This window comes from Balaenoptera borealis, assembly GCF_965194805.1.
Source record: "Balaenoptera borealis genome assembly, chromosome: X".
In the NCBI taxonomy this organism is placed as follows: domain Eukaryota; kingdom Metazoa; phylum Chordata; class Mammalia; order Artiodactyla; family Balaenopteridae; genus Balaenoptera; species Balaenoptera borealis.
Genome location: NC_138881.1, coordinates 68357656 through 68384048, shown reverse-complemented (window position 1 = coordinate 68384048; position 26393 = coordinate 68357656). Strand labels below are relative to the sequence as shown.

Sequence of the window (26393 nt, the reverse complement as noted above, 5' to 3'; positions counted from 1 at the left end):
TATGAGGCCACCATCACCCTGATACTAAAAGCAGACAAAGATGTCACAAAGAAAGAAAACTACAGGCCAATATCCCTGATGAGCATAGATGCAAAAAACCTCAATGAAATTCTAGAAAAGAGAATCTAACAGCACATTAAAAGGATCATACTCCATGATCAAGTGGAGTTTACCTCAGGAATACAAGGATTCTTCAATATATGCAAATCAAACAATGTGATAAACCATATTAACAAATTGAAAGAGAAAAACCATATGACCATCTCAATAGATGCAGAAAAAGCTTTCAAAAAAATTCAACACCCATTTTTGATAAAAACCCTCCAGAAAGTTGGCATAGAGGGAATCTACCTCAACATAATAAAGGCCATATACGACAAACCCACAGCCAACATCATTCTCAATGGTGAAAAACTGAAACCATTTCCAGTAAGATCAGGAACAAGACAAGGCTGTCCACTCTCACCACTATTATTCAACATAGTTTTGGAAGTTTTAGCTACAGCATTCAGATAAGTAAAAGAAATAAATGAATCCAAATCAGAAAAGAAGTAAAGCTGTCACTGTTTGCAGATGACATGATACTATACATAGATAATCCTAAAGATGTTACCAGAAAACTACTAGAGCTAATCAATGAATCTGGTAAAGTAGCAGGATACAAAATTAATGCACAGAAATCTCTTGCATTCCTCTACAGTAACAATGAAAATCTGAAAGAGAAATTAAGGAAACACTCCCATTGACGGTTGCAACACAAAGAATAAAATACTTAGGAATAAACCTACCTAAGTAGACAAAAGAACTATATGCAGAAAACTATAAGACACTGATGAAAGAAATTAAAGATGATGTAAACAGATGGAGAGATATACCATGTTCTTGGATTGGAAGAATCAACATTGTGAAAATGACTATACTACTCAATGCAATCTACAGATTCAATGCAACCCCTATGAACCTACCAATGGAATTTTTCACAGAACTAGAACAAAAAATTTCACAATTTGTATGGAAACACTAAGGACCCAGAAAAGCCCAAGCAATTGTTAGAAAGAAAAGCAGAGCTGGAGGAATCAGTCTTCTTGACTTGAGACTATACTACAAAGCTACAGTCATCAAAACAGTATGGTACTGGCACAAAAGTAGAAATTTAGATCAATGGAACAGGATAGAAAGCCCAGAGATAAACCCACACACACATAGTCACCTTATCTTTGACAAAGGAGGCAAGAATATACAATGGAGAAAAGATAGCCTCTTCAATATGTGGGGTTGGTAAAACTGGACAGCTATATGTAAAAGAATGACATTAGAACACTCCCTAACACTGTATACAAAAATAAACTCAAAATGGATTAAAGACCTAAGTGTAAGGCCAGACACTATAAAACTCTCAGAGGAAAACATAGGCAGTACACTCTATGACATAAATCACAGGAAGATTCTTTTTCACCAATCTCCTCGAGGAAAGGAAAGAAAAACAAAAATAAACAAATGGGACCTAATGAAACTTAAAAGCTATTGCACAGCAAAGGAAACCATAAACAAGATGAAAGACAACCCTCAAAGTGGGAGAAAATATTTGCAAATGAAACAACGGACAAAAGATTAATCTCCAAAATATACAAGCAGCTCATGCTGCTCAATATCAAAAAAACAAACAACTCAATCTAAAAATGGGCTGAAGACCTAATTAGACCTTTCTCCAAAAAAGATGTACAGATTGCCAACAAACATTTGAAAGGATGCTCAACATCACTAATCATTAGAGAAATTCAAATCAAAAGTACAGTGAGGTATCACCTCACACCAGTCAGAATGGCCATCATCAAAAAATCTACAAACAATAAATTCCAGAGAAGGTGTGGAGAAAAGGGAACCCTCTTGCACTGTTGGTAGAAATGTAAATTGATACAGCCACAATGGAGGACAGTATGTAAGTTCCTTTAAAAACTAAAAGTAGAACTACCATATGACCCAACAATCTCACTACTGGGCATATATCCTAAGAAAACCATAATTCAAAAATTGTCATGTTCCACAATGTTCATTGCAGTGCTCTTTACAATAGCCAGGACATGGAAGCAATCTAAGTCTCCATCGACAGATGGATGGATAAAAAGTTGTGGCACATATATACAGTGGAATATTACTCAGTCATAAAAAGAAACGAAATTGAGTTATTTGTAGTGAGGTGGATGGACCTAGAGTCTGTCATATAGAGTGAAGTAATTCAGAAAGAGAAAAACAAATGCTGTATGCTAACACATATATATGGAGTTAAAAAAATTAAAAAAGGTTCTGAAGAACCTAGGGGCAGGAGAGGAATAAAGATCCAGACGTAGGGAATGAACTTGAGGGCACAGGGATGGGGAAAACTAAGCTGGGACAAAGTGAGAGAGTAGCATTGCCATATATACATTACCAAATATAAAATAGAGAGCAAGTGGGAAGCAGCTGCATAGCACAGGGAGATCAGCTTGGTGCTTTGTGACCCCATAGAGGGGTGAGATACAGAGGGTGGGAGGGAGATGCAAGAGGAAGGGGATATGGGGATGTATGTATACATATTGTTGATTCATTTTGTTATACAGCAGAAACTAACACAACATTGTAAAGTAATTATATGACAATAAATATGTTAAAAAATAAATAACATAATTTTAAAAAATCAAAAAAAATTAAGATAAGAATAAGTACTCAAACCTCAAACAAATACAGCATTCTTTTCAATATTCCAGATGGGGAAACTGTATAAATATTCATCAACCACTGAATGAATAAATGAAATAATTTGTGATATATATATGAATATTTGTAATGGATTATCATTCAACCACAAAGTAAAATGAAGTAATGATACATGCTGCAATTGAAATCAATCACTAAAACATGTGTTAATTAAAAAGAAAACAAAAAAAACCAAAAAACAAAAATCCCTGACATACAAGGTCACATTATATGATTTCATTCATGTGAAATATCTAGAATAGGTGAATCCATAGAGTCAGAATGCAGATTGATTGTTTGCCTACTTTGTGGTACAGATAGGCAGAAGGAAAATGAGGAGAAACTATTTTGTGAGTAAGGAATTTTAGTTCAGAGTGTTGGAAATTTTTTGGAAATAGATAAATGTGGTAGCTGTAAAAGATTGTAAATGTATTAAAAGGTAATGAACTGTTTACTCTGAAATTATTATTTGTATTTTATGTGAATATTCCTTCAATAAATTATTTAAAGATAAAACTTCATAGAAAAAAGGAGCCTAAGAGACATATAAATAAAATGTAATGTGGAATCTTGGATGGGAGTGTGAAACTAAAATTTGTCATTATGTAAAACTAAGGAAATCTGAATAAAACATGTGCTTTATTAAATAATGTTTTAAAACCACTGACAGTTAGTTGATATTAATATGAAAAAGACATTAGTTCTCTGAAGAAATGTAGGTTCACAAGAAATATATTTAAAGTAAATTCCCATGTCACAAAAGAAAATGTCATTGCTTAAAATGGAAATGGAGGCTGAGCAACTTTTTGTGGCCATAATAATAAATATAATAATTATTCATATATTATAGTATCAATATCATTTTTATACATTTTTCTCCAGCATCTTGGACACTGCCCAGCACATGGTAGATATTTAATAGATATTTCTTTAATGAATGAATGCTGTGACTGTGATCATTTCTCTATATCTAAAAAATGATGAAAAAGGAGCCAAAATAATGTTTCTGCCTTTTAAAGTAATGTGAGTTGATCACACATCTGGTTTATTTAACTGCTTAGCGATCAAGCAGTAAGATGAGAAAAAAGAAAACAGCAATTTCCTCTGAAAAACAACTGATCTGGTGACCCTGTCTATTCATATTTTAAGCTTGTTAAATATTCAGTCTGTGAAATTCAATACACAGGGAAAAATGCCAAATGCAGCCTAGGCTTTACCTAGAATGCTGAAAAGAAACCCTCTTTTGCAGAATAGTATATATAATAAGATTCCATGATTCCATTCCTTCTATAAGGCAAGTAGAATTTCTAGAAGCTTTTAGTAGTTTCCTCGGGGGTGTGGGACTATAATGGGGTAAATTTTATTTTAATGTTACACTCCTTTAAAGTGTGTGACTTTTTTTTACCATTGACATTAATTACATTATGGCTTTCAATATATATGCATCATAGAGACTACATAAGTCTTGCTGTAAAATGTGGCTGCTATGCCTTGCTCTCCATAGACCTTATATAAGCTGTATCTTTGAATGAAGCTATTGAAGATTTTTTCTTCTTTGCAGCTATGCTAAACTGTTCAGTCATTTAGAGCTCAGAGTTTCACCACATACCCAATTACAGCTTAAACTGCCACAATTTTTTCTCTGATTTCAAAATTTATTGAATTTTATTTTTATCATCCTCTACACATACATTGATTTTGATTTTAAAACAACCATTATTTTAACTGAAAGTGAAAATAATCAAACAGGGCAAAACATTTTTTTATGCATAAACTCTGCATGTAAGCAAACTCTATCTATAAAAAAGTACCTTTCCATATTTATGATACATGCCTCATTTTGAGATTACTCAAATATACATAGTAATATATTTTATTCAGCTTTTAGACATTGAAAGGTCAGCCTTCTGCTAATATGCTCTTTAAGAGGACCGTGGAAATAAAAGAAATAAAGTACTAATTACCAACAATTCTCTCACAAATAGATACTGCCTCCAGCCTCTTCTTTACTCCTCCACACTCCGGCTACCTTTTAGGCTACAGTGACTTATCTTTCTAAAATAAAATTCTCTCTCTTTTTTTTTTTTTTCTTTTACATCTTTATTGGAGTATAATTACTTTACAATGGTGTGTTAGTTTCTGCTTTATAACAAAGTGAATCAGCTATACATATACATATATCCCCATATCTCCTCCCTCTTGTGTCTCCCTCCCACCCTCCCTATACCACCCCTCCAGGTGGACACAAAGCACCTAGCTGATCTCCCTGTGCTATGTGGCTGCTTCCCACTAGCTATCTATTTTACATTTGGTAGTGTATATATATGTCTATGCCACTCTCTCACTTCGTCCCAGCTTACCCTTCCCCCTCCCTGTGTCCTCAAGTCCATTGTCTACATCTGCGTCTTTATTCCTGTCCTGCCCTAGGTTCTTCAGAACCTTTTTTTTTAATATTTCATCTATATGTGTTAGCATACAGCATTTGTTTTTCTCTTTCTGACTTACTTCACTCTGTATGACAGACTCTAGGTCCATCCACCTCACTACAAATAACTCAATTTCATTTATTTTTATGGCTGAGTAATATTCCATTGTATATATGTGCCACATCTTCTTTATCTATTCATCTAAGATACAATTCTGATACCCACATAATGGGCAACCATCTGTCCCACTTTGCTTGAGACTGAGAGCTTTCCCAGGGCATGGAACTGTCAGTGCAAATATCCAGACTAGTCCCTGGCCAAACTGTACTGTTTTTCTTTCCCTATTTGATATTTTCTCACAATCCTTGGATGGCTCCCCAGTTTTTATGGGACAAAAATCCAAATTATTTATCCCAGATACAAGACCTTCCAAGATATGGACGCTGTTTAGTTTTTCTGTTTCTACTAGTGTTTTTTTGTCTTGTTTTGTTTTGTTTTTCTGGCTGGTAAACTCTAGCTATGCTGTATTACTTCTGGTAAAATGCTACAGCAAACAATTTGTTTCATGATTCTTTCATATGTCTATAAAATTCCTCCCACCAAGGATGCCCTTCTCCTTTTTTTCATCTGGAGAATTTATGCTAATTATTAAGGTTTATTTTATTATTTCTGTTAAGATTTCTCTAACTCTCAAAACACATTACTCCATTGATAGGGCTCGCATGGCATTTTCTTCATATTTGTATTAAAATATAATATTGTTTTAATTACCTGCAAGGCTGTGTTCTCTACGACATTGTGACATTAAAAAAAACAAAACAAAAACAAAAAAACCTCAAGGATCTTGTTATTTATTTCTGTAACCATATTATCTGACATAGAGTTGGTATTCAATGGCAAGTTAATAACTTAATGCAAATGAATTTTCACTTTTACCACATTCACCAATAACTATTACTGGAGTTGCTGCAATACATTTAAAAAGAATTTTAAGGTTAAAATTTTGCCTTCTAATAATGTACAACCTTGAATAAAATATAAACCCTCCAATGCTGAGTCAAGATGGTCACATAGGAAGATCCTGAACTCACCTCCTGCTATGGACTCAACAAATTACAGCTACATGTGGAATAATTTTCCTCTGAAAAGAACCTGAGAACTAGATAATCATCACCTCTAGAACAAAAGATAAAAGGCATGCAACAAGATGGGTAGAAGAGGCAGAGATGTGGTCTCACCTGGTACACCATCTCAGGAGCAGTATCTCATGACCAGAAGGGATCCCCAAATTATAGAGCTTCCCTTGAGAAGTGAACGAGTTGAGCCCCACATTAAGCACCACAACTCTTGGATCCAAACTCAGAAAGGTGAGCCCTTAAAACATCTGTTTTGAAAATCAATGGGGATTAAGTCCAAGAGAACAACAGAGTTGTAAAAAAAATGGAGACCTTGCTCTTAAAGAAAAGAGAACCCAGTGGTGACATCCAGCACTACAGCATTTCGGGTCACTTAGTGGAAAACCCTAATGTGGTTATACCCCATGGAGGTTATAGGGAAATCTGTGGGGCTCAACCACTGTGAATCTGATTGTGATGGAGAAGGGGGAAGGGTATTCCAACAACAAGCACATGGATCTTGGCAGACTAAGTTCCTACCTGCAGAGTCCAAGTATTACTCCCAACTAGTGGCTTTGCTTAATTGTGGAACCAAGTCAAAGATGCAGTCTGAACAAGGAACTCAGTGGGATGCAAGTCCACCTAACTCAGGTCCCCAAGTAAAGACTTTTGCTAACATTGGATCCTGGTATGCCCACAACTAAGCAGAAAATCTGAGTCATAGTTTTACTCACGTCAGATCACAGCTCCCGGCCTGTCACCAGCAGAAAGCCTGTTTGGGATAATGTGGGAGTTTCTTGAAGTGAGCTCTCCCAGTCCTGACGAGGCAGAAGCCTGAGTCATAGCCTTACCCACTGTGGAGCATGGGCCCCAGATCCATCTGTGAGGAAGAGCTAGTGAGAACACCTGGAAACTGCATAATCCAGGAACTCTTGAGCCACGAGATGGGAGCACAGAGATGATTGCTCTCAGAGAAAAGCCAATGGCCCTGTGTGACCCAGGAACTTGGGGCATGAGTTGGCTTGAGTCAAGGCTGCAAACAATGGGCATTAGTGTACTTGGAGCTGCGTCTACAACTATGCCCAGAAAGGAAAACAAAGTAGAAACATAGTAGAGCAGGGAAACTTAGTAGAGCACACAGGAAGTTGCATAACACATCAAACTGCTTTGTTTATAGTGACAATTGAATAGAGAATACAGCTGGTGTATTTCCCTGTTTGCAAAGCAAAATCAATGGCCTCACCTGACCAAGAAATTCAGTGTACACTCTTTCCTGATTCGGGCCCCTAAACAGAAGCTGTACAGGCACTGCATCTCATTTTGTTGCCTACGAGTGCTGAGAAGCTAATATATAGTGCCATCTTTGCTGAATATAGTACCCAGTCCCAAATGAGTAGTAAGCCTGACCAGAGAATCTAGAAAACCACGAAGACCATTCCTCAGCCTCATTTGTGCAGGGAACCAAGCCAGCAGTCCTAGCAAGGTATTCTCATCCAGAGGCATAACCTCCCAACCTCCAACCTCAAATTTTAAACAGTTGCCTAGCCCCAAAATAGAACCTAATAGGAAGCTCCACCTGGCCAAAGGCAACCAGCAGACACATCCAGAAACCCAAACTGAGTTGACTGGTGAAAAACTCTCTGTCAAAGCAAACCTACAAAGTCTGGAAGAAGAGATCACATACTCAAATGCAGATACTAATGTAAGGGATAAAGAATCATGAAAATCCAAGTATAGATGACATCACAAAAGGAAAGTAACAAAACTCTAATAACTGAACCTAAAGAATAATTAAAAAAAAAGAGATAAAGAGAAAAATCTGTATTTAAAGCAATAATGGCTGAAAACTTCCATAAACTGGGATGAGAAATTGACATTTGGATCCAAGAGGTCCAAAGAACTCCAGAGAGGTTGAAAACAGAGAGGGCTACATCAAGACATATTATAATTAAATTGTCAAAAGTCAAAGACAATTTTCAAAGGAACAAAACAAAACAAAACAAAAAAAAAAAGAGAAAAGGAAAAGAATAAAAGAGAGGTTACATACAAGAAAACCCCAACAAAACTATAGATGGATTTCTCAAAAGAATTTTTTCAGGCTAAAAGTGAATGGACTGACACCCAAATTATTGAAAGAATATAACGTGTCATCCAAGAATACTCTACCTGGTGAAACTGACTTAGGAAATAAAAAAGGGCTAGAGACTTTTCTGAACAAACAAATGTTGAGGGAATCCATCACCAGTAGGCCTGCCTTAAAAAAGATAAAATGCTAAAGCAAGTTCTTTGTGTGAAAAAAATGCTAAATAACATCATAAAATCTTTAAAATGCAGTGTAAAGCTCACTGGTAATGGTAAATATATAGTCAAAGTCAGATTCTGTAATATGGTAATAGCAATGTATAATTCACTTAAAACTCTAGTTTAAGAGTAAAAAAATTAGTAAAAATAACCATAACTACAATAATCTGTCATTAGTCACACAATATGTAAATTATAAATCAATAACCTAAAACATGAGGGAAATGAGTAGAAAAAGTGTAAGTCTTGGGAATTATATTGAGTTAAATTGTTATTAGTTTAAAATAGAGTGTTATAATTTTAAGATGTTTTATGTAAGTCTCATGGTAATCACAAGGTAAAAACCTGTTGTAACTACACAAAAGAAATTGATAAAAAGGCAATGAAGACTAATATCACAAAACATCAAAACACAGAAAAAGCATGTTAAGGAATAAGAAAGAATGGATTTACAAAACAACCAGAAAACAATTAACAAAATGGCAATAGTAAGTCTATACATATTAATAATTATTTTAAATATAAAATTATTAAATTCTGCAATCAGACGATAAAGAATGGCTGAATTGATAAAAAAATATAATAAGATCCAACAATATGCTGCCTATGAGACTCTCACTTTAGCCTTAATGACACATAGACTGACAGTGAAGAGATGGAAAAAGATATTTCAAGCAAATATCAATAGTAACCCCAAAGAAGCAGAGGTAGGATGGTTTTATCAGAAAAAGTAGGCTTTAAACTAAAAGTGTCAAAAAGAGACAAAGTCATTATATAATGAAAAAGGGGTCAATCCATCAAGAAGACATAAGAATTGTAAATATTTATGTGCCCAACATAGGAACAACTAAAGATATAAAGAAAATTTGAACACAGCTAAATGGAGAAACAAACAGCAATACAATAATAATTGGGGACTAAAATACCCCCAGTCTAAACAATGGTTAGATTATCCAGATAGGGAATCAATAAACTAAGATTAGATTTGAACAAATCTATAGACCAAATATACCTAACAGACATATACAGAAAATTGTATCTTACAACAGCAGAATACCCATTCTTCTCAAGCGAACATGGACATTTTTCTAGTGCAGACCATACATTAGGCCACGTAAGAAGTGTTAGCAAATTCAAGAAGACTGAAATTATACCAAGTATTTTCTCTGACCACAAAGGTATGAAACTAGAAATCAAAGCAAGAAGAAAACTGGAAAATTCATGAATACATAAAAATTAAATTACACTCTCCTGTACAACCAATAGATCAAATAAGAAATTAAAAGGGATAAGTTCATTTGTGTCATACTTTAGATTCCACATATAAGTGATATAATACAAAACAGAAACAGACTCACAGACATAGAGATCAAACTGTGGTTGCCAAGGGGAAGTGGGGTAGGAGAGGGATGGATTGGGAGTTTGGGATTAACAGATGCAAACCATTATATGTAAAATGGATAAACAACAAGGTCCTACTGTGTAGCACAGGGAACTATATTCAATATCCTGTGAAAACCATAATGGAAAAGAATATTGACAAGAAAATATATATGTATATGTATATATATATGTATCACTTTGCTGTACAGCAGAAATTAACACAACATTGTAAATTAACTATACTTCAATGAAATAAATTTTAAAAATAAATTAAAAGGGAAATTTAAAAAGTATTTGAGACTAACAAAAATGGAAACAAAACATACCAAAACTTATGGGATTAATCAAAAGCAATTCTAAGAGGGAAGTTAATTGAATAAATGCTTACATGACAGAAGGAAAAATGCCAAATAAACAGCCTAATGCTACACCTTAAGGAATTCAAATAAGGAGAACAACCTGATCCCAAAGTTATCAGAAGGAAGGAAAAAATAAAGGTTAAAGCAGAAATAAATGAAATAGAGAACGGAAAACAATATAAAAGATTAATGAAGCTAAGAGTGGATTCTTTGAAAGACAAACAATATTTACAAACATTTATTTAGATGAACCAAGGGAAAAAAGGAAAAGTTCCAGATCAAAATTAGAAATTAACAGGAGACATTACAACTGATACCACAGAAATACAAAGAATCATAAGAGGCTACTATGAACAACTGTATGCCAACAAAATGCACACCTAGAATAAATCAAAAATTTCTTAGAGACATATAAACAACCAAGACTAAATCAGAAAGAAATAGAAAGTCAGAATAGAACAATTTCTAATAACGAGATTGAATCAGTAATCAAAATTTTCCCAAAGAAAGCACAGAATCAGAAGTCTTCACTGGTAAATTTTACCAAATGTTTAGAGTTGATGCCAATTCTTCTCAAACTCTTCCAAAAAATAAAAGATGAGGGAACCTTAAAGGACACTACCAGAAAACAAATCTACACACCAATATCCCTGATAAATGTAGATGCAAAAATTCTCAATAAAATACTAGCAAACTAAATTCAGCAGCACCTTAAGAGAATCATTCACCATGATTAAGTGAGATCAAGTGGGATGCAAGCATGGTTCAACATATGCACATCAATCATTGTGATGTGTTGTCACTTTAATAGGATGAAAAAAATCGTAAGATCATCTCAGTTGATACAGAAAAAGCATTTGACGAAATTTAAACATCTGTTTATGATAAAAATCTAAACAAATTAGGTATAGAAGAAATGTATCTCAACACAATGAAAGCCATACATAATAAATCAACTGTTCATATACTTGGTGAAATTTTGAAAGTTTTTCCTCTTATATCATTAAGAAGACAAGGGTATCTACTTTCACTACTGCTATTCAACATAGTAGTGGAAGTCCTTGCCAGAGAAGTCAGGCAATAAAAAGAAATAAAATTGGGAAAAAAAGAAGTAAAATTTTCTTTGTTTGCAGATAACATGACTCTATATGTAGAATCCTAAATACTACATCAAGGAACTGTGAGATTTAATCAACAATTCAGTAAAGTTACAGAATACAAAATCAACATACAAAAATCAGTTGTGTTTTCACATACAGACAATAAACTATCCAAATTTTTAAAAATCCCATTGACAGTAGCATTAAAAACAATAAAAATAATTATGAATAAATTTAACCAATGTGGTAAAAGATCTCTACTCTGAAAACTGAAAGTCATTGATGAAAGAAACTGAAGAAGACACAAGCAAATGAAAAGTTATCCTGTGTTTCTGGATTAGAATTAATATTGTTAAAATAGCCATACTACGAAAAGGCATTTATAGATTCAGTGCAATTCCAGTCAAGATTCCAATGGCAATTTTTACAGAAGTAGAAAAAAAAAACTTACGATTTACAAGGAATTACAAGAGACCTTGACTAGCCAATGCAGTCCTGAGGAAGAACAAAGTGTGAGGTATCACACTTCCTAATTTCAAGCTATACTATAAAGCCATCACAATCAAAATAGTACAATTCTGGAATAAAAACAAACAAAAAGACCAATGGAACAGAACTGAGAGTCCAGAAATAAGCCCAAGCATATACAGTAAACTAATATTTGACAAGGGAGCCAAGAATACTTAATGGAAGAAAGACAGTCTCTTCAATATATGGTCCAGGAAAATTGGATATTCACAGGTTAAAAATTGAAACAAGATCCTTACCTTACATCACTCAAAAAATTAACTCAAAATGGATTAAAGACTTAAATGTAAGACCTAAAAATAGGAAACTTCTTGAAGGAAACATAAGCAAAAATCTTGACATAAATCTTGACAATGATTTTTTTGGATATGACACCTAAAGCCTAAGTATCAAAATCAAAAATAAACAAGTGGGATGACATAAAACTAAAAACTTCTGCAGAAGCAAAGAAAAAACAATCAACAAAGTGAAAAAACAATTGAAAGAATGGGAAAGAATGTTTGAAAACAATATATTTGATAGGGATTGATATCTAAAATGTATAAAGAACTCATATAACTCAACAGCAAAAAAAAAAAAAAAAAAAAAAAATCAGTTAAAAATAGGCAAAAGCCCTGAAAAGACCTTTCTTCCAAGAATATATATGAACAGCTAATAGATACATGGAAAGATGCTCAACATAACTAATCATTAGGAAAATTCATAACAAAATCACAATGAGATATCACCTCACACTGTCAGAATGACCCCTATCAAAAAGACAATAGATAACAAATGCTCGCATTGATCTAAAGAAAAGAGAACCCTTCTACACTGTTGCTGAGTTTGTAAACTGGTACAGTCACTAAGAAAAATAGTATAGATGTTCATCAAAAAATTAAAAATAGAAATACCATATGATCCAGCAATTACACTTCTCGGATATATTCACAATGAAATAAAAACACTAACTCAAAAAATTATCTGTGCCCCCATGTTCATAGCAGCATTATTTACAATAGCCAAGACATGGAAACAACCTAGGAGTTCACTGATAAATGAATAGATAAAGAAGCTGTGGTATATTTATGTATATATATGAATAAACATTATCCAGCCATTTCTAATGAGGAAATCCCACCATTTGTGACAACATGGATGGACCTTGAGGGCATTATGATAAGTGAAAAAAGTCAGACAGAGAAAGACAAATACTGTATGATCTCATTTACATGAGGAAACTAAAAGCAAATGAACAAACAGACTAATAGAAAAAGTGATTAAATTTGTGGTTACCAGAGATGGGGGAGTGGGGAATAGGAGAAAAGTGGACAAAAGTTACAATTTTCCAGTTACAAGATACATAAGTACCAGGGATGTAATGCACAGCATGATGACTATAGCTAACAATGTTGTATGATATATATAAAAATGGTTAAGAGTAAATCCTAAGAGTTCTCCTTATAAGGAAAAATATGGTTTTCCTTCTTTTTGTTTACTTTCTTTTTTTATTGTAACTATGTGAAAGGATTAATGATAACTAAATTTATAACAGTAATTATTTACCAATATACATAAGTCAAAACATTACACTGTACTGTATATCTTAAACTTCTACAGTGGTGTATGTCAAATATGCACCAATAAAACCAGAAAAAAATCAGTTGGGCATATTTATGTGAGTCAATATCTGGGATCTCTATTATTCAATTGATTAATGTGTTTATTCCTCTGCTCTGCCACACTCTTGATCACTGTCATTATATAGTAAGGTTTAATATTTACTTGATTATATATTATGATATAATAATTTCTCCCACCTTACTTTTTTGCAAAAGATTGTTTTAGCTGTTCTTGGTTCTGTGTTTTTCCACTTAATTTTTAAACAATTGTCTTCTGTATGTCTACCAGAAAAAAATGCTGATATTTTGACAGGAATTACACTAAACCTGTAGATTACTTTGTGGTGAATTGACATCTTCACTATTTTGAGTCTTCTAATTATATGCCTGGTTTGTCTCTTTACTTATTGAGGTCTTTATTTTAAATTTCTTTCAACAGAATTTGTAAGTTTTAATGTACAGACCCTGTACATGTTTCGTTAATTGTGTACCTAAGTATTTCTTTATCTCTGTGGCTATCTTGGAATAATTATAAATGATATCATGGTTTTAATTTCAATTTCTACATGATTGTCACTAATATATAGAAGTATAATTGATTTTTCTATTGATCTTGTGTCCTCTGACCTTAATAAACTTACTTCTTAATCATAGGAATTTTATTTGTAGATTTCTCAGAAATTTTGTATGTAGGCAATCATGTTATCTAAAATCTGTGTGCCTTTTCAAGGAGATCAGCTTGGTGTTTTGTGATCACCTAGAGAGGTGGGATAGGGAGAGTGGGAGGGAGGGAGATGCAAGAGGGAAGAGATATGGGCATATATGTATAGCTGATTCACTTTGTTATAAAGCAGAAACTAACACACCATTGTAAAACGATTATACTCCAATAAAGATGTTAAATAAAATAAAATCAAATCTGTGTGCCTTTTATTTTTTCTTGCTCTCTTGTTATTGCTATGCCTTCCCCTAATATACTAAAAATAGTGGCAAAAGGAGATATAATTAACCTGCTCCCAATCTTAGGAAATGGGTTCAGACCTTCACCACTAATTATGATGTCAGCTAAAGTTTTTTTCTTGTAGATGATCTTTGTTAATTTGAGGGTGTCCTCATATATTCCTAAAATCTTGTGAATCTGTACCATGAATGATTGAAGAAACTCACTTCAAGTGTGCTGTAGGAAAATTCTGAGTCAAAGAATGGAAAAAGATATGCAAACATTAACAAAAACTAAAGTGGCTCTATAAATGTCAGGCAAAGCAGATTCCAGAGCAAAGAAAATTACTAGAGGCAAAGAGAGATAATACATAATTAAAAAATGATTAACCAACCAGGAATACATAATGATCTTAATTGTGTACACACAAAAGTGTCTTGAGATACATGAAGCAAAACTGATAACACTGAAAGGAGATGTAAATAGATCTAATTACATTTGAGGACTTCAACACTCCACTCACTGCAAGATACAACTACTACACTGATAGAACTACCAGACAGAAAGTAATCAATAACATAGAAGAATTAAATGATGCAATCAAACAAAAGGGTCAACATTTATAGACCATTCTACACAAAATCAGCAGAATACACATTTTTATATGTGTACTCATGGAACATTCAACAAGATCAAGCATACCTTAAGCCATAAAACAAATCTCAAAAACTGTAAAGAATTGAAATTGTACAGTGTGTGTTCTCTTACCTTGATGGAATCAAACAACAAGTCAATAACAGAAAGACAACAGTAAAATCTCCAAACACTTGGAAACTAAACAATTTATTTTGAAATAATCCACACATCAAGAGTAAGTCTCAAAAATTTTTAAATACATACAAATGAAAGAAAATAAAAATAAAATGTATCAAAAGCTATGCTAAGAGGAAAATTCATAGTACCAACTGCTTATATTAAAAGGAGTGGAAAAATCTCAAATCAGTTATCTACCTCTATATAATTAGAGAAACTAGAAAAAGAAGAGAAACGTAAACAAAAGCAAGAATAAAGAAGGAAACAATAATATAAGAGCAGAAATTAATGAAACTGATAACAGGAAAGTAACAGTAAGAAAAGCAAAATCAATTAAACAAAAGCCAGTATTTTAAATAATCAATAAAATTGATAAACCACTAGAAAGACTGATAAGATTAAAAGAGAGAGGGAAAAGTCACTGGAATGTAACAGGAGCTATCACTGAGGATCTTACAACCATTAAATAAATATTAAAGATTTACTACAAACAACATTTTATTCATAAATGTAACAACATAGAAGAAATGAACCAATTCCTTAAAAATATGAACTGCCAAACTCATCACGATGAAATAATCTGAATCATCCTAAAACTATCGAAGAAATTGAATTCATAGATAAAATATCTCCCCCAAAAGAAATGTTTAGGCCCAAATGATTTTATTGGAGAATTCTATCAACTATTTCAGGAATAATACACACTAAATGTATACAGTTACTTGAAGAAAATAGAAAAAAAAAGAGGAATATTTCCCAACTCATTTTATGAGGCTAATATCACCTTGATGTGAAAACAAGACAAATACAAAATGAGCAAAAAAGCAAAGCAAAATATAGACCAATATCTCTCACAAAGTGAGATGCAAAAATTATAAACAAAATATTTGGAAATTGATTGCAATGATGCATAAAAAGAATTATACACCATGACCAAGTAGGATTTATTCCAGGTATTGAAGGCTTGTTCAACATTTGAAAATCAATCAATGTAATAGAGCAAATCCACAGGCTAAAGAAAGATCATATGACAATGTCAATTAAGGAGAAAGCACATCTGACTGAATACCATATACGTTCATGACAAAATACAGCAGAGCTTTTTAGAATAAAATTTGTAAAAACTTTCTTGTGTGGTTTCTTCTCTAAAGTTTGGCAAAAAAAAAAAAAAAAAAAACCCACTGCTGTCCCCTATATGTTAACTTTTTGTTTTCTACCATTCTCTATTGCATGATATCTGTCCTACTTTCTTATTTTGCCAGTTTTCCCATGAAAACACTTGGGCTTATAACCCTTGCTGAATTCTAACCTACTGGAGCTTCCATATTTTTCTTGAGATTGTCTGTATCAGTAGGTTCCTATACTCCTTCATATAGCTATCAGCAGTTATTTTTATTTTTTATCATTGTTAAAATGTGCATGACATAAAATTTACCATTCCAGTCATTTAAAGTGTACAAATCAGCTTTTGTTTTTCTTGGTAAGTCTTTATCTGTCCTTCATTTCTGAAGGACAGCTCTGCCAAATATAGTGTCCTTGGTTGACAGCTTTCTTCTTTCAGTATTTTGAATATATCATCCCACTCTCCCCTGCTGAGAAATCCTCTGATAGCCTTATGGGTGGGGGGAGGTCCCTTGTATGTGAGGAGTTTTGTATTTTCTTTTTTTTACTCTTGCTGCTTTTAAAACATCTTTTTATGTCTCTGATTTTAGGCAGTTTTACTCTAATGTGTCTTTGAGCATATATTTTAAGTTGAGTTTCTTTGGGGACCTAACAGCTTCATGAACATTTGGATATCCAAATGTCTCCACAGATTTTGGAAGTTCTCAGCTATTATTTCTTTATATAAGCTTTATACCCCTTTCTTCTCCTTCTGGAATTTCAATTATGCATAAGTTGTTTTGTCTGCTGGCATCTCATAATTCACTCAGACTATCTCCATTCTTTTCCATTCTTGTGTTTTTTTTTTTTTTTAAATTCTCCTCTGACTGGATAATTTCAAGGTTCCTGTCTTCTAAACTCAGATTATTTCTTCTGCTTGATTCAGTCTGCTGTTGATGTTCTCTATTGAATTTTTTATTTCATTCATTATATTCTTCAACTCCAGAATTTGTTTGGTTCTTTTTTATGACTTCCATCTCTCTGCTAAACTTCTCATTTTGTTTTTGTATTATTTTCCTGATTTTATTGAATTGACTTTCTGTATTTCTTGTAGCTCACTGAGCATACTTAAAACAACTATTTTGGACTTTTAAAAAAAGATCTTTATTGGAGTATAATTGCTTTATAATGGTGTATTAGTTTCTGTTGTCTAACAAAGTGAATCAGCTATACATATACATATATCCCCATATCTCCTCCTTCTTGCGTCTCCTTCCCTGGATTCTTTATTGGGTGAATCACAGATCACCATTTCTTTGAGGTTGGTTCCTGGAAACTTGTGTTTCTTTGGTGGTACTATGTTTCCTTGATTTTTCATGTTTCTTGAAGTCTTATGTTGGCTGTCTTTGCATTCAAAGAAGTGGTCACATCCTCCAGTCTTTATTGACTGGCTTCAGGAAAAAAATACTTTCTGCCCTTTTAGGGGTTTTGAGGTTTTTCAGAAATTTTCTATTGATATGCCTGCTCCACAATACTTGTTCCATCTTGAGGGGTAACTCTTAAGATTGTATGCTTTCTCTTGATCCTGCAAAGCCAGACTAGGTGCTGACAGCCTCACATTTGCTTTTCTAGGGCAATGCTTAATGCTCAAATTTGTGTAATCTTTCCAGTCCCACAGAGTTGGGCTGGCTTCCTGTATGTGGTCACTATATCCATCCAGCTGCAAAGGCTCACATTTGTAACCCTTAGGGACATGCACAGAGAGCTGACCATGGGGTGGGGGTGTGTGGGAGTGAGGCATGTGGAGCTTTGCGGTGCCCATGGCACAGTATTGAGGATCCCCAGATGAAGTATTCCCAGTGGTTCATAGGTGGGTTTCTTGACGGAGTTCTCAAATTGATTAGTGTCCATGTCCCCTTGACACATTCGGTTCTAAGTCCTGGCTTCTGCTCTCCCAACCCCTTCCTGCCCCCAGGTGTGCAGCTCACCTAAGTATTCTGGGAAGAACAAGAAAGGAGTGAACCTCTTTGACAGTGTCCTGCATGGCTGGGGAAGCCAAGCACTCATTCACCTACACCAAAAGGAAATTTCAAATCCATTTATCAGTCATTTCTCTTTTTCCTTTTCCACAGTCCCTGGTAACTACTAATCTGTTTTTTTCTATCAGTTTAATTATTCTGGATATTTCATGTATATGGAATCATAAAATATGTGTCATTTTGTGTCTGCATTATTTCCCTTAGCATAATGTTTTCAGGTCTCATTTATGTTGCAGCATATATCTACTTCTTTTCTTGTTATGGCTGCATAATAGTCCATTATACAGATATACCATATTTTGTTTATTCATTTGTCAGTTGATGGACATTTAGCTCATTTCCATTTTTTGGTTATTGTGATTATTGTTACTATAAACATTCATGCACAGGTTTTAATTTGATGACCTCTTTTCAATTCTTTTGGTTGTATATTTAAGAGTAGAATTGCTGAGTCATATGGTAATTTTATGTTTAACTTCTTGAGGGACTGCCAAACTGTTTTCCACAAAAGCTGTCTCATTTTATATTACCAGCAGTGATGTATTAATTATCAGATCCTCTTGAGCAACAAAAGTAATTAAAAATTCTGTGCAAAATATGACTTAGTCAATGTCCTCAAATAGCTACTATAATACTTATCTGTCTTAACAAAAATATAAAGTTAAGAAATCAAAGATTATAATGTATATAGCATTTAATGTTTCCCAGTGCCTAGAGCAAGGTGTTACATATAAGCTCTCTTTATACCTACATATTATATAATGGCTAGATGTGATGGATTAAAGAAAGTAAGACATAACTTTGAGGTTTATGGCCTGGATGAATGCTACAGAGTCCAAAACATGGAGGATAAAATGATTTAATTAAAATTGCGATTTGATTCTGAATTATAAAATGCTTATGATTAGATAAGATCAGAAATAATTTATATCAAGCACGCAGCTATCTTTTAACTCGTCCCTATTGACTTCAGGTATAAGATATATTTGATTTAAAAAAAGCACATGAGGATAAATTAAGAACAATAAAATTGAAGAAGGGGCTGACAACTTGAAGGAATAAGTGTTGTAGAAAATTAAATAGCAGGTGTGGAATGATGCACAAAAGTCATGGGTTTTTCAGCATTGACTTTGTGTCCTATCAGTTGCATCTTACAGTAACCGGGGATAACTTACCCATCCCAAGAAACATTTTAATATATGCAAAACTGATATTTAAATACTTCATTCTGTTAGTATTAGATTGAGAAAACTGGAAAGAGACATTTAAGAGTTACGAAAGTTTATTAAATAAATAAAAAGGCTAATTCCAGCTGAGAAAAAATACTATAACATTTTGCTCTTGACAAAGTACTTTATTTTTATTTTTTAACATCTTTATTGGAGTATAAATGCTTTACATTGTTGTGCTAGTTTCTGCTGTATAAGAAAGTGAATCAGTTATACGTATACATATATATCCATATCCCCTCCCTCTTGCATCTCCCTCCCACCCTCCCTATCCCACCCCTCTAGGTGGTCACAAAGCACCGAGCTTATCTCCCTGTGCTATGTGGCTGCTTCCCACTAACTATTTATTTACATTTGGTAGTGTATATATGTTAATGTGAATTAGCTCATTAGCTCCAGTACTTAAATGCTAACTGAAATAATATATAATTATATACTCACTGACCAGGATGATCATATTTCCCTTGTGCCACTACTGACAAAAATCCCATACTGATTAGAATTTCACGTTTTGTATATTTCTTGCAAAACATGATTTTAAACTTTATTATGCCAGGGCAGTACAACAAGAGCAAAAAGGAATTCTTTCCTCACTTTGCCAGTGAAGAGATGGAGTTTGTAAAGTCCACTCACATACAGATTGTAAAGATCACTCAGAGGCTTAACTCAAACTGTACAGAGGATTCTTGACTATTTTTTATCTCTGTTCCAACTTCTCTTTTAAGATATTACTATATATATTGTATAGTATACACTATATTATATATATATGCATATATATTGTATATATGTATGCATATTAAATACAAGTTTCAATTTGTTTAAGTTATGCTGGAGAGTAAACCCAAAGATGTTAGCATTGTTTTATTTTGACATTAGAATGAAAGAAACTCCCAATGGTATTTTTAGTCATAGAATTAAAGGAAAAAAATATTTATCTTAAATCGTCCAGTCCAAGACCCTCAAAAAGCAGTAGAGAACATTGGTAACAGTGTAGTGCTTAAAATTGATTATGGAACCTAATTGCCTAGTTTAAAATCCTTACTTTTCCACATATTAGCTGTGTAAACTTGGAAAAAAATTGTTTAACTTCTCTATGAATTGGTTACCTCAGACAATAATATTTGTCTCATAGGATTATTTTGTGGATTAAACGAGGCTTAGAATAGGGACTTATATGAGCACTATAATTATTAACTTCTCAGATTTTACAGATAGTATCACCCATGTTCTTGAACAGTTGGACTCTGCAATCTATTGACTGAAGTGAATAACACAGACTCTGTTTTTTTTTCTTCAAGGACATTCAAAATATCAAAGTCCCTCCTCTTCTAAGACCTCAGAAGGGATATTCTTGCACCCTATAGTCTCAGGAGGAGAGAAGCCTGAAGAATGTATATATTTTGTACAAAGTAATTGATTCACTGAGTTTCTCCTTGAGAGAGCAGATGTCATTCCTTATTTTATAACAAGTGAGAAAGGGAACAACAGTGAAACTCCTTTATAACTCTGGTACTGAGAGGCAGGAAGATCATATAATTTGTAGCTTCACCCTACTCTTTTAGGCGTTGGCTGCTGAGAGTTTGTTAGATTTAGAGAATGAGATCTGACCCACAGTGCCTTTAAATAGTTTTTTAAAAGTTTGGTCAAAATATGGAGGTGTCTTAATAAACTAAAAATAGAACTACCATACGTACGACCCAGCAATCCCACCACTGGGCATATACCCTGAGAAAACCATAATTCAAAAAGACTCATGTACCAAAATGTTCATTGCAGCTCTATTTACAATAGCCAGGACATGGAAGCAACCTAAGTGTCCATCATCGGATGAATGGATAAAGAAGATGTGGCACATATATACAATGGAATATTACTCAGCCATAAAAAGAAATGAAATGGAGGTATTTGTAGTGAGGTGGATGGAGTTAGAGTCTGTCATACAGAGTGAAGTGAGTCAGAAAGGGAAAAACAAATACTATATGCTAACACATATATATGGAATCTAAGGGGAAAAAAGGTCATGAAGAACCTAGTGGCAAGACGGGAATAAAGACAGAGACCTACTAGAGAATGGACTTGAGGATATGGGGAGGGGGAGGGGTGAGATGTGACAGGGTGAGAGAGTGTCATGGACATATATACACTACCAAATGTAAAATAGATAGCTAGTGGGAAGCAGCCGCATAGCACAAGGAGATCAGCTCGGTGCATTGTGACCACCTAGAGGGGTAGGATAGGGAGGGTGGGAGGGAGGGAGATGCAAGAGGGAAGAGATATGGGAACATATGTATATGTGTAACTGATTCACTTTGTTATAAAGCAGAAACTAACACACCATTGTAAAGCAATTATACTCCAATAAAGATGTTTAAAAAAATATATGGTTCTATTGTACTTCTAAATTTAAGAAAGCATAAACATTATATAAAGACTAACATTTTTCAGCGGCCATCCCACTTTTAAAAATTTTCCAAGCCTAATTATTTAATTACACAAAAAGCTTCTATTGAGCCAAGTTATTGGACTCTTGGCTAAGAGCTGTCAAAAATGTTCCTTTCAAGCCAGTATTAAACCAGGCATAGGGAGGTATTTAGCAAAGAAAGAATATCCTAACTCTAAATTTAAATCTTTAAAGAGAAGACAAATTTTTCCTTCTGAATGATACAGATTTTCTCTTGAGATGTTACCAATTTTACCATAAAAGGTTTTAAAATCTTTCTCTCTCCAATCTGAAAAAAAGGAGCTTAAATATTTTTCTTCCCTCAGTTCTTCTGTGATAGGTCTGACCCAAGCAATGCCATATATGTTCCTTTGCTTCTCTCATATAAGTACCTGTTTCACCCTTAACATAGTATGAATCATTATCATTTTATTTCATTCTGGAGAATCATCTCTGTTGCTTAGTTTCCTCTGCATAACAACCAATTTTAGAGTTTAATTTGAGCATTAAATCAATCATGAAACATTTTGAGATATAAGGATGTTAATGGGGAGGAGGGTGTTCTGGAGCTTCTTTTGGATTAAAGAAACCAATACTGTAAATGTGCACATGTTTTATGTGTGCTTAGTAAGGTAAGACACCTAATTATATATATCAGTTTTTCTGATATTTCATTGAGTCATTTCATATTGAATTAATTTTCATTGACCGTATTTTTAGGTTTTAAGTTATCAATGGGATGCAATTATTTCAATAGAGATTTTAGGAAATGGTATGAAATAAAATACCTGTGAATTTCTTTTTATGCATGATGTTCACTTTCAGCTTTTGAACCAGATGAGAAAATAATCTAAAACTCTAGTAACTGTGAAAGAAAACCACATCACATCTTGATATCCCAATGTCATTGTCTTTATAGTCCACAAGGGAAGAGGCTCCATGTGGACAGCAATAACATAACCATTGTAATCATTAGGGGTTGTTGTCAGCGAATGTTGCAGAACATTCTCAATAGGGATAAGTATTGAAAGACACTTTTGGAAACAGACTAAACTTACTTTGAAACAAATTGGGCAATAAAGCACAGTAACAACATTTTCAGGAACAAAAATCAAACCAAAATAAAACACCACGTATATGTGACCATAATGCCACTTATCTCATTTTCTGATGCACCAAGTGAACTGTCTCTGAGAGAAAGTTTACAAGATACCCCTCCAAAATGGTCTCTGTGATTGACAGTCTCATTGGTATAAGATTGTATCCTCCCACAGCTTGCATTCTGAAGGTTTCAGTACTCTTTTGAGTGTTAGAAATCTTTATTGTCACATATTGCCTTTATTTATGCTCTTTATGTTGTCACATATCTTATATGTACCATGTACACACACATCCATAAATACACACTGTCATGCACATTCATTTACATATTTAAGGTTAGTGTTATAGATTTGAATGTGTTCAAATATTCCATCCTCTTAGTTGTTTTAAGCCTGGACACCACCATCTCTGTGCCGTGCTGTCACATAAATATTCTCTTACCTCTGAAGTTTTTCTCATCTACAGCAGTAGTGCCAGGGGTCAAACTCACAAAGGTGCTGTCCCCCAATTGCAGCAAACACCGCCATGTGTTGTATGTTTGATGAATTAAAAGGATGCTGCCAACTTAATTACACTGTAACCCTTCAATAAAGGAAGGGCAGAGCTGATTAACTAGTGAATAATTGGGGGCTGATTGATGGCTCTTTCCCTCACTGCTGAAGGCTGTATATATAATTATTTTGCCTTTGGGCCTAATTTTGCCACTGTTAGCTTCCACTTTTGTCATCAGTTGTAATTTATAGATGGGGCCTGCAGCCTTAAATAAAAGGAGGCTACAAGATGGAAGAGCTCTGAATCCCTAGATATGTCACCTGCAAAAGGCCAGCAGGCAGCCTTGAACATCAACATTTGCAGTCATTTAACAGCATTTTAACGCTTCATGCTTAGAAAGAAAATAATATTGTAATTTGTCAATGATTATAATATCAGCTTTTGTGAGCTTAAAATCATATTGCATCACCCAGTGGTTTCGAATGTACTTTTAGTACAAAATTGATTTGTTATAAGTCAAAAGAATTTTCTCACACTCTTTCTGCAGCCACACAGTCCCTCTTTTTAATATACTAACAAAGCTGTGAAAATCTTTCTTTCAACGGGAACAGAGAAAAATTTCTTCAAAGGAAATTAAAAATAAACAGACATATTCAACCACCTTAAATATTAGTATAAAATAACCATAATTAAAAATCAAATCAGTACTGCAGAATATTTTACCATCAAAAACACATTTATTAAGCATTTACCATGTACAAGGTACAATGCACAATTTGAAAAATATATACAAATGATTAGCAGTCTTCTGTTAAAACCTCGGTATATCAAACCATAAACTTCAAATATATTCTATGGAACACTTCACACATAATGCTATTATAAACATACCAATTCAAATAAAGAAAACCATTCTCAACAAAGGGTCTGTTTTTGTATAATTTTTCAAGTTTCATGAAGAAACTAGCTCTTTACAATGAAGGAGAAAAATAAGACTAAAGAAACATTTTACGGATTGCTGTTCTCCTAGTCATGGTAAAATAATTCAGATGGCTTTATATTCTAGATTTTGTCCACTATGGTAATAACATCTTAGACACATAATTTAGGTAACTAATTCTTTAAAACACTGCAATCACAAAGCTTGTAATTTATAAGCCAAGATACACAAATTCTCTCTCTCAGATTTCCTTTGTTGTTTTGTCCTCACTGAGAACTCCCTGGACTATGAATCACAGGATGATTTGAAGAACCTTTTAGTCAAAGCTCAGTAGTGTGCCAGTGGGCACAAGCTAAGAGAAAAAAAAAAAAAAAGATTGATATTTGCCCTCTCTTCTTATCTACACTTGATTTATAAGTCACTGTAAGTATGCAAGAGAAATAAAGGCAAAGACCTTGATGCCTCCCTCTGGAGAATATGCACTGTTTGGATTGAAGGCATGAAAGAGGGAAAATTAATGGTAAGCTGTTCATCTGTCACTACTGCCAGCCTGATGGCTTTGCAGAGAAGGCGAGGACTATATGACATGCCCTCCAGTGAAGGGCAAGTCTGTCCGCTATTCTCTTATTATAAACACAGTGCTCTGGGTTTCTGAGGGATTAAAATTTAAAATAAATCTGTACTTTTTATAGATGAATATTTACACTAGTTTATTCCTTTAAAGTATTAACTTGTAGAATTCTGCTTGCTTATGGAAGAAGAAATATTTTGTCTTTCCATTCCCTCCCTTTATTTTTTCTCCCTCTCATTTATTTTTTAAATTTAAGTTAAACTTTCTGCGTGACAATGTGGCTTGGCCCTTTTACATCCTGATGCATTTTTCCTGCTGTCACACTGCACTGAAATGTAAATAAGCCCTGAAGATTAGACACATGCAAAACGGGGAGGACTTAGTTGGATTTCACTATACAAAACACAGAAAGTGAAAAGTTGAAATTATAAGGTGGGATTTTCCATTTTCATTGAAATAGAAGCACGACTACAAAAATATTATGAAGTACACACTTGACCGGGAAAAAATATCATAAATGAAAGTTTTATCTTGTGTGGAAGATAAAGAAAGCCATGTTCCCTTATTATTGGAATGATATATGATGATAAGGACTTGACATATTGACATAACACTTGATACTCTGAGTGGGAAATGGAGTAGTACATAAATTGATAGCTGAAATTAAAGTTTCATATACTTCACTCAAATTTTCAATATATGACAAAAATTCTATTTTTTAAGAAAAAGAGAACTTTATATCTGTAATCCTATTTGCTATTCAAATTATCTTCACTATTGGATAAATGTTTTATAGCAAATAACCAAGAAGTAGAAAAAAAGATATTGGCAATGTTTTAAAGTAGGGGGAGAATGCAAAGTAAGAGACAGAGCAAGCAAACTTTCAGTAATCTCGTGAGAGTCTGATTTATTATTATGTTTCAATCAAAAACTTTTGCAATAGACACCAAGTAAACCTCAACACAGAAAGGCATACATATTTGAAATGGATTATATATGCATAAAATAGCATCAATAATAAAAATTATTTAATAAAATTTTACTTCCTAGTAATTAAAATATCATTTTTGTAAATATAAAAAAAACTAAGTTTTGATGTGAAATATACCCATATAGGTAAGATTCAGTATACTTGCTTCAAGAATATTGCATTCCAATAGTATAATAAAATGAAACAA

General features: G+C 33.6%; 1 long non-coding RNA gene across 1 annotated transcript; it reads left to right on the top strand.

Annotated features, from left to right (window-relative positions):
• Positions 1 to 6624: 6624 nt before the first annotated feature.
• LOC309620836 lies at positions 6625 to 16113 on the top strand. The gene is made up of 2 exons (XR_014239684.1): positions 6625 to 10850; positions 11147 to 16113. It is a non-coding gene; the product is annotated as an uncharacterized lncRNA (long non-coding RNA).
• Positions 16114 to 26393: the final 10280 nt, after the last annotated feature.